The sequence below is a fragment of the Stegostoma tigrinum genome, chromosome 9, assembly GCF_030684315.1.
Source record: "Stegostoma tigrinum isolate sSteTig4 chromosome 9, sSteTig4.hap1, whole genome shotgun sequence".
In the NCBI taxonomy this organism is placed as follows: Eukaryota; Metazoa; Chordata; class Chondrichthyes; order Orectolobiformes; family Stegostomatidae; genus Stegostoma; species Stegostoma tigrinum.
Window position 1 is genome coordinate 4,433,790 of NC_081362.1, and position 14,533 is coordinate 4,448,322.

The 14,533-nt window shown below is 43.2% G+C and overlaps 1 protein-coding gene across 2 annotated transcripts in view; it reads left to right on the plus strand.

The window, feature by feature from the left end:
• plek (pleckstrin) overlaps positions 1 to 14,533 on the plus strand; it is a 48,760-nt gene that overhangs the window by 13,587 nt on the left and 20,640 nt on the right. The gene's annotated exons all lie outside the window — the stretch shown is intronic.

Consider the following 14,533-nt stretch of genomic DNA (forward strand, 5'->3'; position numbering starts at 1 on the left):
AACACAGTGATTTATTCAAATCTCCCTTGGCCAAAACTTAATCTCCTTCATTCCCATAGTAACAGTTGACTGCAGAATTATGTTTTATTGAACAAGCCATCCAAAAGCAAAATCCTCATTGAGTGGAGGTCGAAGTTTCAGCATAGTCTATCTGAGTGGCAAAGCAGATTCAATGGGCTGAATGGACAAACCCTGCTCCTATTTCTTATCTTCCAATGAAAATACAAATGCAACTGCTTCCAGACCCAAAACGTCAGCTTTCCTGCTCCTGAGATGCTGCTTGGCCTGCTGTGTTCATCCAGCTTCACACTTTGTTATCTCAGATTCTTCAGCGTCAGCTGTTCCTACTATCACTTATTAACAATGTTCCCATGAAGCTGTTTGCCCACTTTAGTTCCTGTGAACTCTGATTGGCGTGCCAACACATTGACATCCAGCTCCAGAAGTTGATCTATACACAGATCTCACACAAAAATAATTAGAGGGAACATAAGCTTATCAGGTAGAACCCTGTGACCAAGTTGGGAATCTTGGTGGAAGGTGGGTGAGGTGAGAATAACATTTGACTGGCACTGTCAACTAAGTACTTGGACATTTTCATATTTGGTGCTAATTTCTTGGTTTGCAAGTGCTCTTTATTGAGATTGACCGTGTCTTAACTTCCTCAAAGTCTTGAGTAGCAATTGCACAGCCAAATGAAAACTGATGCTGACATTTGATTCGGATTGAGAGTCAAGCCTCGGCTTTATTATTTTGTCCTTTCTCTATTGCACAAATTATGTGAAAAGGTTTTTGATCTTTACAGTTCTCTGATCATCCTCATGTTGGTTGATGACTTATTGTGGTGTGAAAATAGTTGTTTCTCAATTTTCCTGATTAATCCGTTGATCGCTGTTGTGTTCATTTGTGGTTTGCACCTGTCTCTGTTTTTCCAATGAGCACTGACCCTTCCCTGACCGTTCCTTGAGTTAAAAATAGCTACTCATTGGCGATGAATAATAATGTTGCTAAATGTCATCTGGAGACTGAGAAAGTCACAAAATAAGCTACATGTCCATGGCCTTCCATCTTGTTACAGTACAGGAGGGCTTGCGGCACAGTGGGTTGCACCCTATTCTCAGCTTCCTGGGAATCTCTTGCCCAGGAAGGGCCCAGACTGGAGCAGAAGCATCCGAGAAGGTGCCAAGTGTCTCGAGCATTTCAGACAGGCTCAGGCAGAGGCTAGTGGCGAGGCGTGTGCTAAAACTCAAGCATCTCTTCCACAACACCTCCTTCCACACAGCTAGATCAACAGATCAGCATCGGATTGTTTCGTTTCTTCAGGATCCATAACTCCAGAGTGAAGGAAAATCATCCTCTGCCTCAGGAAGCTGCCCAGCCATAATAAGAGAAAAGAATCAGAAGTTCTCTGTTCAAGTCCCTTGGCCATGTTGGCCCTGGCAGAGACATTCAAGACTTGGCCAAATTGACTGTCAGTTTGTCAATCCTTCCAATTTCCCTGCTGCCAGACAGTAAGAAACAAAGTGTTTCCTGGTCAGTAGTCCTGCTGAAGGCCATAGCAAACCAGCTTTCCTCAGAAACATGGATCAATCCAATTAAAGTCCATGTCCCAACCCTCGGAGACAAGGGGAGGAGATATTCAGACTGTTATACAAAACACAGGTTCAGTGGGAAGGCAATAGTGCAGTGGTAATGTCATGGGACTTGTAACTTCCTGAGCAGTTAGGGATGGGATATAAATCTTGGGCAAGGCAACAATGTCTACATCCCATGAACATGTAAAGCAAAGATAATGTACTGAGTTCTGAGAATTACACATTAAGAAAGATGTAATGACTTTGAAGAACGTGTAGAAAAGATTTCCCAAAAAAGTCTCAGGAATGATCAATCATAGTTACATTAATAGACTGAATTACTTGTTTTAGAGTGGAGAAGGCTGAGATAAAATTTGTATAAAATCATGAAGCACTTAGATAGAATAAATTATAATAATCACTCACAAAGTTGCTGGAAAAGCTCAGCAGGTTTGGCAGCATCTGTGAAGGAACAAACAGAGTTACTGTTTCGGGTCCAGCCACCCTTCCTCAGAACTGCCTTAGTTCTGAGGAAGGGTCACCGGACCAGAAACATTAACTCTGATTTCTGTTCACAGATGCTGCCAGATCTGCTGAGGTTTTCCAGCAACTTCTGTTTTTGTTTCTGATTTACAGCATCCACAGTTCTTTCAGTTTTTACAAAGATAAGGGAGAGATTGGTGGCAGTGAACTATCTCAAACCACCCATGTGCAGTATCATGTATTGATGGAGGTGGCAAATACTCTGAGGTACAGGGGTTGGTCATCTGGAGAATGTTTACAGTCACCGTAAGGGTCCTGTGGGCAAGTCCAAAGTCACTCTGTTGCTCTACACTTGCCAGTGTCCTGCCAATTATTCCATTGCCCTGTTAGTCTTCCCCCAAATACACTACCTCACATTCCTCCGGGCTGAGTCAGAAGTCACTTCACCTGACCAAGGAGCAGCGCCCCAAAAGCTTGTGATTTTAAATAAACCTGTTGGACTATTGTCTGGTGTCGTGCGACTTCTGACTTTGAGCTCCCCAGTCCAACAGCAACGCCTCCACATCATGTTCTCCAGGCTAAACTCACTTGCCTCTGTCTCACAAAGCTGGGTGAGTCCATTTGTACGAAAGCTTTATACGCTGCGCCTGCCAACGTACTGCCCTGTTTCTAAATGCCAATGGGGTAGGAAGGAGGCCAGCTTCCGCAACATTTGCTCAGTGTGGCATCCACAGTTGCCCCGCTGGCAGAGCCAATGTGTGAGGAACCTGATCGATACCATCTGTCAGATGGTTGTACTTTGTTTCTCATTGTGCCTTGCAACACAATGAATATATCAGCTACAAAGGTGGTGACATTGAATTTAATGTGTGCGAATGTGTGATGCCCCCCCTCCAAAACTGACTGTTATTTCACTACTTCCTGTTTCCCTTTCTCAATTTCTCGGATGATCTAGCAAGTTAGCAAAGATCAAATGAAAGCGGACTGCCTGATGGTCACTGTTCTTGGCATGACTTCCACCTTTTTATTTATAATCTTGCATTCAGCCCACCACAATCAGCAAGCTTACACACTAAAAACAAACTCCTAGCGATTATCAGGTTGGGGAAGCTGGTTCAGGGTCTTACTGTGTTGCAGTGAGCTGCGTAATTCCTTTCGTGGCCTCATCTTCACAGATTACACTTCCCTGCTCAGGCTGAACAACACAGCTGCTGCTGTTTAAATGCTCCAGTGTGTGTACTGCTGAACTCATGAAACAGCATACCTGTGCTGACTGACTTGGGCCAGTGCTGCGAGGTTAAAACCCAGATCCCACCGATTAAAATCCTGAAAATCCCACAAAAGTACAGATAGCTTCACAGACAGATCAAAAACAGAAGTCGCTGGAAAAGCTCAGCAGGTCTGGCCGCATCTGTGGAGAGAAATCAAGATGTGTAAAGTGCTGGTGTTGGACTGGGGTGGTCAAAGTCAGAAGTCGCACAAAACCAGGTTCCAGCCCAACCGGTTTATTTGGAGAGACTTCAACTGACAAAGGTGCAGTGCTCCAAAAGATTGAGAGAAATCAAAGTTAACATTTCAGGTCCAGCGACCTTTCCTCAGAAACTCTGCTTTCTCTCCCCAGATGGTGCCAGACCTGCAAAGTTTTCCCAGGAATTTCCGTTATCGATTTAATCACATATGTAGGCTTGCAGCAAAGACTTCAGAATTCGTTCACAAGAATTCTTTGACGGATTCCCTCATTCAGTGAAGTAGATATAAATTCTAAATTCTACATAATGAACTCAATGTTCTATCTCCCAACCTTCTCCACTGTCATCCCCAGCACTCCCTCCACACTCTCTGTCATTCCCAGATCCCCCACACTCTCTGTCATTCCCAACTCCCCTGCCACACTGCACCCCCCCCCCCCCCACCACACTCTGTGTCATTCCAATTCCCCAGTTGGCCCAAACAACCCTACTTTCTTCAGCTATTACTGGCCCATGTATTGGGAGAGTGAATCTTGATCCCCCAAGACTTTTCTTTAATATTAAAATTGATGCATCAAGGTTCAGCTCAGGCATTTTCTCAATTCACAGATCTATAAGTTTGCTAGAAACGTAACAGGCATTTCATTCTCTTTGTGCCTGCCCATGCCAGCCAGATTCTTACCATTACTAATGACCCACCACTCTCAAAATCTTCACAAAGTGACACTTCCTGCAAACCGTAAGATAAACTCTGCACCCCCTCCAAAATTCACAAAGGCAAGCTCGCTCTTTAAGACCCAAAAACTATGAATGAACAACGGCATTTAATCTGTCCTAATTTATCACCGAGGTTCTTACCCTTGAAGCATTCCCTTATATATTAAGTGTGTCCGCATTAGAGCACAAGCTTGTTATAATTGAACTTGTGTTGTACCCAGCATTCAATCACCGATCAAAACAAAACACCCGAGGAACTGCAGATGCTGGAAATCAGAAACAAAAATAGAAATTGCTGGGAAAACCCGACAGGTCCAGTAGCATCTGTGTAGAGAAAGCAGAGTTAAGGGTTCGAAAGGAGAGTCACAGGACCCAAAATGTTAACTCTGCTTTCTGTCCCCATTTGCTGCCAGACTTGCTGAGTTTTGCCAACAATCACCTACATAGGTTAGCAACAAAGATTGTTAAGAATTCATCCAAAAGATGTGGGTGTTATTTGCCTGGACCAACAATGATTGCCCATCCTTAGTTGCCCTGGAGAAGGTGGTGGTAAGCTGGCTTCTTGAACTGCTGCAGTCCTTGAGGTGTAGGGACACCCACAGTGCTGTTACAAAAGGAATTCCGGGATTGTGACCCAGTGGGACTGTAGAAATGGGAATATATTTCCAAGACAGGATGGCCTGTGGCTCCGTGGGGAACTTGCAGGGGGTGAGGGAGTATCTGCTGCCCTTGTCCCTACAGAGGCTAGTTGTAAGAAAGTTCCTCTTGAGGAGTTATTTCAAAGCTGTAATGGGCATCGCTGCTACTAAATGTAATTGTTGGATTTGTTCCAAAATTGTTTTGATGGTGATGTTGAGGTAAGGTTTGTACTATTTTCACAGGTTCATGGGAGCTTTCTTGCCCACTATCCTCATCACTCCTACTCCACTCTGAAACTCTGCCTCCTCATTCTTCTTTCATACTTGCTAAATCTTTGCGCTTCTTGAATAATGGAAACTGTTACATCCCCAGAGACGGTCGAAACGGTTTTGGTTCGATATACCAACAAGAGCACAGCAGGCCAGGAAACATCTATGGAGAAAAACATAGTTTCTGTTTAAGGTCACCGACCTGCTGGCTGAACTGAAGAAATGTGAGAAGTATTAAGGCCTTAGTTTGATATCTGCACTCAGTTGTTTAGTTCAGCACTCAATCAGCACCCAGATTCCTACTGACCCCACCATTTGCTTCGGGCTCCCTCTTCACCTCCATCTTGTCTGCTCCTCAATATTGCTTCATGGTCCTAGCATTCTCCTGCTCCAATACAACAACTCCAAGTATTTAAGTTATGCAATTGGACAGGGTTTGCAGAAGCATGATCTAATTGCAAACCTCATAAGGCAACGTTAGGAATCAGTGACGAATAGTGAGGCCAAAGAGGTAGGTTTTATGGTGTGTATTGAGATACAGAAGTGTAGAACCATACAATCATAGAATCATAGGATCTCCACGATGTGGAAACAGGCCATTCAGCCCAACAAGTCCACACCAGTCCTCCAAAGAGCATCCCACCCAGACCCATTCCCCTACCCTTTGTCTATAACTCTGCATTTCCCATGGCTAATGCTAACACATCCCTGAACACTATGGGCAACTTAGCATGGCGCATCCACTCTATTTTGCACATCTCCAGGCCTGAGGGATTTTGGGAGAGAATTCTGAAGTTCAGGCAGGAGAAGAGGAATTAAAGTCAGCAGTGACCAGAACTGGAGGACAATGTCAAAAATCACACAACACTAGGTTATAGTCCAACAGGTTTATTTGAAAACACAAGCTTTAAGAGTCTTGTTTCTTCTTCAGGTGTTAGTGAGGGAGGGGCATCCTACACAGAATTTATAAGAAAAACTTGCATCAGTTCTGAGACAGGAGGAATCTATACCGCTGGGATGGACTCCAACTGAACAGGGCCAGGTCCAGTGTTCTGGCGAAAAAGGTAAATAGGGTGGTTAATAGGACTTTAAACTAGTAGGTAGGGGTGAAGGGAGAAGTGAGCATAGAGGGAGAATAACAATTAATGTAAGGCAAAGCAGCAGGTTAGCAGGTGACGAGGAAGCTTCAAGTCCATTGAAAATAAGGAAAAGTTAATGGGATGGAGAACTCAACAGCTGTTAGTGATGGAGGGAATAGGACCCAAAAAGAAGGTGCAAAAACTGGCATAAGGGTACTTTAGCTGAATGGTTGGAGCATTTGAAACAAGGTGGATGAATTGACGGTGCAAATCATAGCAAATGGGTATGATTTAGTAGCCATTACAGAGACATGGTTACAGGCCGATCGTGACTAAGAGTTAGATATCCAGGAGTAGTAAACTGTTTGGAAGGACAGACAGGAAGGTAAGGAATATAGTGTTGCGCTGATTTTTAAGGATGATATCAGGGCGGTAGTGAGAGATGATATAGGTTCTACTGAACAAAATGTTGAATCCATTTGGGTGGAAATTAGGAATAGCAGGGGGAAGAAGTCACTGGTAGATGTGGTCTAAAGGCCACTAAATAATGACATCGTGATGGGACGGGCAATAAACAAAGAAATAGCTAATGCATGTAAAAATGGTGCAGCAATTATCATGGGGGATTTTAATCTACATATGGACTGGTCATCCAGACCGGTCATGGCAGTCTTGAGGAGGGGTTCATAGAATGTATTCACGATAATTTCCTTAAACAATATGTAATGGAACCTGTGAGGGAGCAAGCTATCCTAGATCTAGTCCTGTATAATGAGAAATGAATAATTAATGATCTCACAGTTAGGGATTCTCTTGGAAAGAGCGATCACAGTATGTTCGAATTTAAAATACAGAGGGAGCGTGAGAAGGTTAAATCCAGTACCTATGTCCTGTGCTTAAACAAAGGAGACTATGAAGGAATGAGGGAGGAGTTAGCTAAGGTTGAATGGGAGCAAAAACTTTATGGTGGTTCAATTGAGGAAGAGTGGAGGACTTTCAAAACGATTTTTCACAGTGCTCAGCAGAAGTATAGTCCAGTGATAAGGAAGAGCTGTAGGAAAAGAGAGAGCCAGCCATGGATGTCTAAGGAAATAAAGGAAAGTATCGGATTGAAAAAAAACACATACAATAAAACAAAGAGTAGTGGAAACTAGTAGACTGGGAAATCTTTAAAGGCCAACAGAAAGCCACACAAAAGTTATAAAGAAAAGTAAGATAGATTATGAGAGTAAACTACCTCAGAATATAAAAACAGGCAGCAAAAGTTTCTATGAATATGTAAATCGTAAAAGAGTGGCGAAGGTAAACGTTGGTCCTTTAGAGGACGAGAAGGCCAATTCAATAACTGGGAAAAAGGAAATAGCTGAGACATTAAACAGTTATTTTGTGTCAGTCTTCACAGTGGAAGGCACAAATAACATGTCGAAAACTAATGGCAAGAGGGTTATAGCAGGTGAGGACCTAGAAACTATCACTATCACTGAGGAGGCAGTGCTGGGCAAGCTAATGGGGCTAAAGGTAGATAAGTCTCCAGGCCCTGATGAAATGCACCCCAGGGTACTAAAAGAGGTAAAGGGGGAAATAGCAAATGCACTAGTAATTATTTACCAAAATTTGCTGGACTCTGGGGTGGTTCCCACAGATTAGAAAACAGCCAATGTGACGCCACTGTTTAAAAAAGGAAGTAGACAAAAAGTAGGTAACTACAGGCCAGTTAGCTTAATTTCGGTCGTGGGGAAAATGCTTGAATCTATCATTAAGGAAGAAATAACAAGCCATCTGGATATAAGTTGTCCCATTGAGAACACCCAGCATGGGTTCATGAAGGTTAGGTTGTGTTTAACTAATTTGGTGGAATTCTTTGAGGACATTACTTGCATGGTTGACAATGGGGAACCTGTGGATGTGGTGTACCTGGATTTCCAGAAGGCACTTAACAAGGTTCACACCAAAGGCTGCTACAAAAGATAAAGTTCCACGGTATTACCTGTTGTTGTGTGGTTTTTGACTTCGGCCATCCCAGTCCACCTGGCACCTCCACATCAGGACTGGAGGAGTGCAGAGATTCTGGACGGTTGCTGTGCTGGAGAAGATTACAGAGAATTGGGGGGGGGGTGTTGCGGGAGGGGTGAGGCCATGGAGTGATTTGAAACAGGAATGGGAACTTAAGAATGATCATTCCTGACCTGGGAGTGACTGTGATCCAGCAAGCACAGGGCTGCAATGATCAGCAGTTCGAGATTCCTAATCTGGTCAAACATGATAAAATCTTTCCCAGTGTTCAATGAAGCTGCACCAGTTGACCAACAGCAAACAGCACAGAGTGGGATGGCCTCCAGGAACAGAAACCATCATTTGCAAGCGTTTGAAAATGGTAAGGGTGAGATTTTGTTGACCCGTATCGTTTTCTGGTCTTCCCAGTGAGTTAGACTTGTTAATTTGCAGTCACTGCATGTGTCTGTTCCCTTATTAGCCACAGGACTGTTAAATCATTTTCTCTGCATAATTTAAAGCATAGGCTGACTATAATTCATCAAGGTGATTCAAGCATCTGTAAATCAAAGAATCGTAATGAATCCAAATTACTGCCCCAGTGAAGTCCACTGTGAAATAACTATGTATTAAGGACCAGCTAATCTGCTACAGTGACATTGATTGAGGGTAAATGTTAGCCAGAATGATTTCTGTTAAAGAAAACGACTGCATAAAGCAAACTATTTTACTTATTAATTAATTCTTCAATTCTCGTATCTGGCAGACGGAATATAAGACAGAAAGGAACAGGCTGCTCTCTATCAATCTTCCGAAATCAGTAGATGCAGGCTTGCAGTCTCCTATTGTTGCTTTCAATGACTGATCTTTTGGTTTGGCTGCAGAGTGACCTGAAGCCCAGAAAGCTGCTAATTGTGACTCTGAAATGAGTGGGCACACTCAAGCATTTACATTTTGTGTTGTTTGAGAATTGCACCGTCAGATACAAACAATGATTTCCACATTGTCCATGGGTCAACGAATTAGCCAGATAGCATTGAGGAGATGGACAAGAACAGTAAACTCAACCAGAGTATGATTTAGACTCGCTGTCAGTCATTAACTGATTGCTCTTGATGGAGACCTCAGATGTACAAGATTATTTGTTATTATGACTGCTGATGTGTTTGTAACCAACAGCACTGTAGAAATGTGCCCAAGCAAAACAAAATTCAAGGACTAAAGCCCAGTGATTCCCAGGACAAGTTGTTAACTGTAGTATCTTCCTTTCAGTGATTTTGATGCTGATGATCATTCTGTTTGTTCTTCCAGACGAAGTGAAGATGAATGTGTTCATGTCTTGGCTTTGGGACGGTTGCAATGGAATTGCAAGGGGAGGCAATGGTTGAGTGGTAGCATCGCTGGCCTGTTAAGCTAGACACCCATGTTGTGTTCTGGGACCTGTGTTTGAATCTCGCCATGGCAGTTGGCCAAGTTCAATAAAATATCTGGAATTAAGAGTCTAATGATGACCATGAATCCTTTGTTGATTGCTGGAAAAACCCATCTGGTTCACTAATGTCCTTTAGGGGAGAAAACTGCTATCCTTACCAGCCTGGCCTCTGTGTGACTCCAGATCCACAGCAACATGTGTGACTCTCAACCACCCTCTAAATAATTAGGGATGGGCAACAAATGCTGACCTAGTGAGTAATACCCCTGTCCTGTGAATGAATTGAATTAAAAATATTGACAAATGTTCAAGCTGCTAAGTGCCTAGAATGTTCTCCTACAAACAGGAGATGATCAAGTTTTAGTTGAATTGCTGGCTCGAGATTTTCACTCGCTGCATTTTTCCTTTCCCTGTAAGTGTGCCTGCTTCTGAGGGAAGCAAAAGTAGTACAATGAGAATTTCTCCAAGGTCTCAAAATTGATATCAACGCTCCAGAGTGAGTTGGTCAGAGTGGTGCTTCCCTTGCCTGCTACAAGACTTCATCCACATTTTGTCCTGCTCTCTAATGTCTGACAGCAGCTGAAATGAAAATGTTTTCTCTTTACGTAGTGCACAGTGTATGGGACATTGTTGTCTAGTTTCTCCTTGAAACAATTTAGCTAGTACTGACCAGAGCTTTATGAAGGAATTTGCTCAGGGAAATGCAGGGCTACAGGGAAAGGGTGGGGGTTTGGGTGGGATGCTCCTCAGAGGGGCAGTGTGGACTTGTTGGGACAATTGGCCTGGTTGCACACTGTAGGAATTCTATGATTCTATGTTAATGTTGGTAAAGGAGACATAGAGATGTAAAGCAGTCAAATCTATATGAATTCAAGCCAGTAGCAATGCAAAACAGTCCCAACTTTATTAGGAACAAAGTTACAGTAACCTTTAATATGAAACATATTCTTTCTTAGAGATGTTGCGAAATATTGGTAGCTCAGGTAAATTGGTTGGCTGTTGGTTTGTTTGCCGAGCTTGGCAAGTAAATTGCAAACATTTCGTCTCCAGTCAAGAAGGCATCATCAGCGCGTAGGTGGGTGAGTCCTCTAGTGCTCACCTTTATATAGGTTGCCTAAGAGTAGTTAATGTTCTCGATTTTGACTGGTAGATATTTTAGTAGTTAATGTTCTCGATTTTGATTGGTAGATATTTTAGTAACCTAAATCAAGTTTGTGTTATGGTTTGTCAAGTCGCCATTTGATTGGCTGTTTGGAGGTTGCGAGCAACGTGATCTACCAAATTCAATGCAACAACTGCACCAAGCACCACATTGGTCAAACCGGAAGAAAGCTGTCTACGAGAGTCCATGAACACCAGCTCGCCGCCCGAAGGCACGACCCATTGGCACTGGTATCCATCCATGAGGACCAAGAGGGACACCAGTTCGGCTGGAACAACATGAAGGTACTGGCACAAGGAAATACCAAACAAGACGGGAATTTATCGAGGCATGGTACTCATCCGAAGAAGCAATAAATAAGCACATCGAAATCGATCCAGCCTACCAACCGTTATAGACAAGGGAACAATGGACTCGGGGGCACCGCAGAAGAGACCAAACGCCACGAACCCAAGGCTCGCAGAAACGATTCAAACAACCTCCAAACAGCCAATCAAATGGCGACTTGAGAAACCATAACACAAACTTGATTTAGGTTACTAAAATATCTACCAATCAAAATCAAGAACATTAACTACTCTTAGGCAACCTATACAAAGGCGAGCACCAGAGGAATCACCCAGTCTTCTCGACTGGAGATGAAACGTTTGCAGTTCAATTGCCAAGCTTGGCGAACAAACCAACAGCCAACCATATTCTTTCTTATCATGTTTGTCCTCTAAAGGTTACAAAACTTTCTGTAGATTCATGCAGTTGCTCTCTGCGTGGCTCTGTCTCTGGGCCCCGCGAAGCTTCTCTCTCTCTCTCTCTGGATGGTCAGCTGTCTCCACCTCTTGCTATGCTGGTCTCCTCACATGGCCTTAGATGGTCCCAAGAGCAGTTCCAAGGTGAACCCTGTTTTCATAGTTTTGAGATAGTTTTTCCTGAAATTTCTAGAGTTCTGGCCAATTAGGGAGATACACGTAATGGTTTGAAACAGAGTCAATCATTTAGGTGGCAAGCACCTGTTAGTTTCTTTGTATAGCAGGAGTGTGCCTTTCTGTTTGGGCCCTCCTTTATTTAGTGGATAAGGTTGTTGGGGATATGTCTGTCCAGAATGACCGTTGCCTTTTACATTGAGTTAATGTCATTAACACCAGGCTGCTGTGTTTGCGGTCCGTCTGGTGTATGGGTTTTGTGATTTCAGAGTTTTATTGACCAATGTACCCAGCATCCCTTGCTGTATGGTGAAGTAAGCAATCTATCTGTGTTTTGGCAGCCAGGAGGCTGAATGTATGAAGACTTTTGGATTGAGATAGGCTTTCTATGAGCAGGATGGTGTATTACTTCAGCTTTCTTTGTGCTGATCACATGTCAGGCATTTGAACACGAACCCCTCTGGAGTTTCTGCCCACCATACTAGGAGAGGATACCAGTTGTAAAATAGAAAGTGCTGAAGAAACTCAGTAGATCAGGCAGCCTCTGTGGAGAGAGAATCAGAACTAATGATTTGAATATGATGAGGTTCTTCTTCAGAGGCTAGAAAATGGTGTTTTTATGCTGTTGAAAAAAGGAGACGTGAGTGAGAGCGGAACAGAGCTAAAAGTAAAATAATTTAGTACTGCTGACTCATAGCACCAGGGACTTGGGTTCAAATTCAGCCTCAGGCGACTGTCCGTGTGGAATTAACATGTTTTCCTCGTGTCGGTGTGGGTTTTCTCTGGGTGCTCTGGTTCCGTCCCACTGTCCAAAGATGTGCAGGTTAGATGGATTAGCCATGCTAAATTGCCCGTAGTGTTCTGTGTTGTGTATGTTAGGTGGATTAGCTATGGGAAATGCAGGGAAAGGGTGAGGATGGGTGGGTCTGGGTGGGATTCTCCTCGGAGAGGCAGTGTGGACTTGTTGGGCCAATTGGCCTGTTTCCACACTGTAGGGATTCTATGATTCTATGTTAATGTTGGTAAAGGAGAGATAAAGATGTAAATTAGGTGCTAATGTTAGGTGTGAAATGGAGAAAATGGATTCACTCTGCAAAGGAGAGCAAAGTCAATCAGATAGTTAAGGCATAGCCCCAGAAGTAGGGTGTTGTAAGAAAACTGGAGGAAGGAGGTCATGCTGTGAATTTGTAGAATTCAACATTGAATCTTGGAGACTGTAAAGTGCTCAAATGGAAAATGTAGTGTTGTTCCCCCATCTTGCATTGAACTTCACTCGAACATTGCAGCAGGCCCAGGATGGAAAGTTTAACATGAGAGCAAGGTAGTTCCTTGAAATAGCAATAAATGGGAAAGTCAGGGTCAATGCTATTGACAGCAAAGAGATGTTCTGCAAAGCATTCACCCCAGTGTAAAGGAAGCCACATTTTGAGCAGCAAATGCAGTAGACTGGATCGAGAGAACGACAAATCCATTGCTACTTCATCTGGAAGGTGTGTCTGGAATCTTTGACATCGAGAAGGGAGGAGGTAAACTGGCAAATGTAACTCCTTCTGCACAGCTACACACCTGTAGTCCTGGCAAGGTGTTTTCATGTCCTCAGCAGGAAAGGCTAATAGAAAACATTTATTCCCCTGCTCATTCATATTTGGCAATTTAATCCTTCAGACCCATTAGGCCACAAGAAATAGGAACATGTGCAGGCCTTCAGCCCCTTGAGCATGACCCCTCATTCGGTAGGATTATGGCCAATCCTCCCTTTTGAAATTTTGAGAAGATTCTACAAACTACTCAATTTTGAGATTGACAAACATTGCAAAATTAAAACAATTTCAAGTCTCACATTCTCATATCAAATTGTCCAAAGCATTTAGCTCAATAAAACACGACCTCTTTTGTGAAGCAGATTATTGACAAATTAGAAACAACAGCAAGAACTTGCATTTAGCATAATGCCTGTCCTGCAATAAACAATCCCAAGGCACTTGGCAGGATCAATGATCAAACAAAATTGATGTATAAGGAGACATCAGGGCACATGGCTGTCAACTCAGTCAAAGTGTTACTTTTAAGGAGTGTCTTGAAAAACAGAAAGAAATGGAGAATGGGGAATGGTTTTAGAGGGAATTCCAGAGTGTGGGCACACCAGAAGGGAATTCAATGTATAAAGATAATTGTTTGGTTTAACAATTCCAGAACTACTTTTATTGGTACCATTGTCACTTCACTGATTATTGAGGGTTGTAACAGTCTTTATCTTAACTGTTGACTCATATCTGTCATCTAGAGTTCTGGGAAATGCCAAATTTAGCTTGCTCAGTTGTTCCATGTATTACTAAATGTATTACTTTTTGTGGCTTGCAACATCCAAACTTACAACATTCAAGCTTGTTTAGACCATGCTGTGATCTCTAGAACCAATGTGGACCCATTGTTGGACTGGCAGGACTCCAGGCTGCACTGATAATCTGTTCTGTAGCTTGGAGGGAATATAGCAATCCTTTGTTACAACCCTTTACACAGAGAGCTATCTTAAACAGTTTGTTATGAGTTGGTGCAAACATGACGGGCTCCTTCTGCACTCTAACAAAACTCTGTCCCTGTGAGGGACCCTGTTGTTTTTGTATATTCATCTGTGGGATGTGGGTATTGCTGCCTGGGCCCGGCATTTATTGCCTGTCTCTCGTTGCCCTTGAGATGGTGGGAGTGAGCTGCCTTCTTGAACCGCTGCATTCCATGTGCTGTAGGTAGACCCACAATGCTATTAGGGAGGGACTTCCAGGACTTTGACCCAGCGACTGTG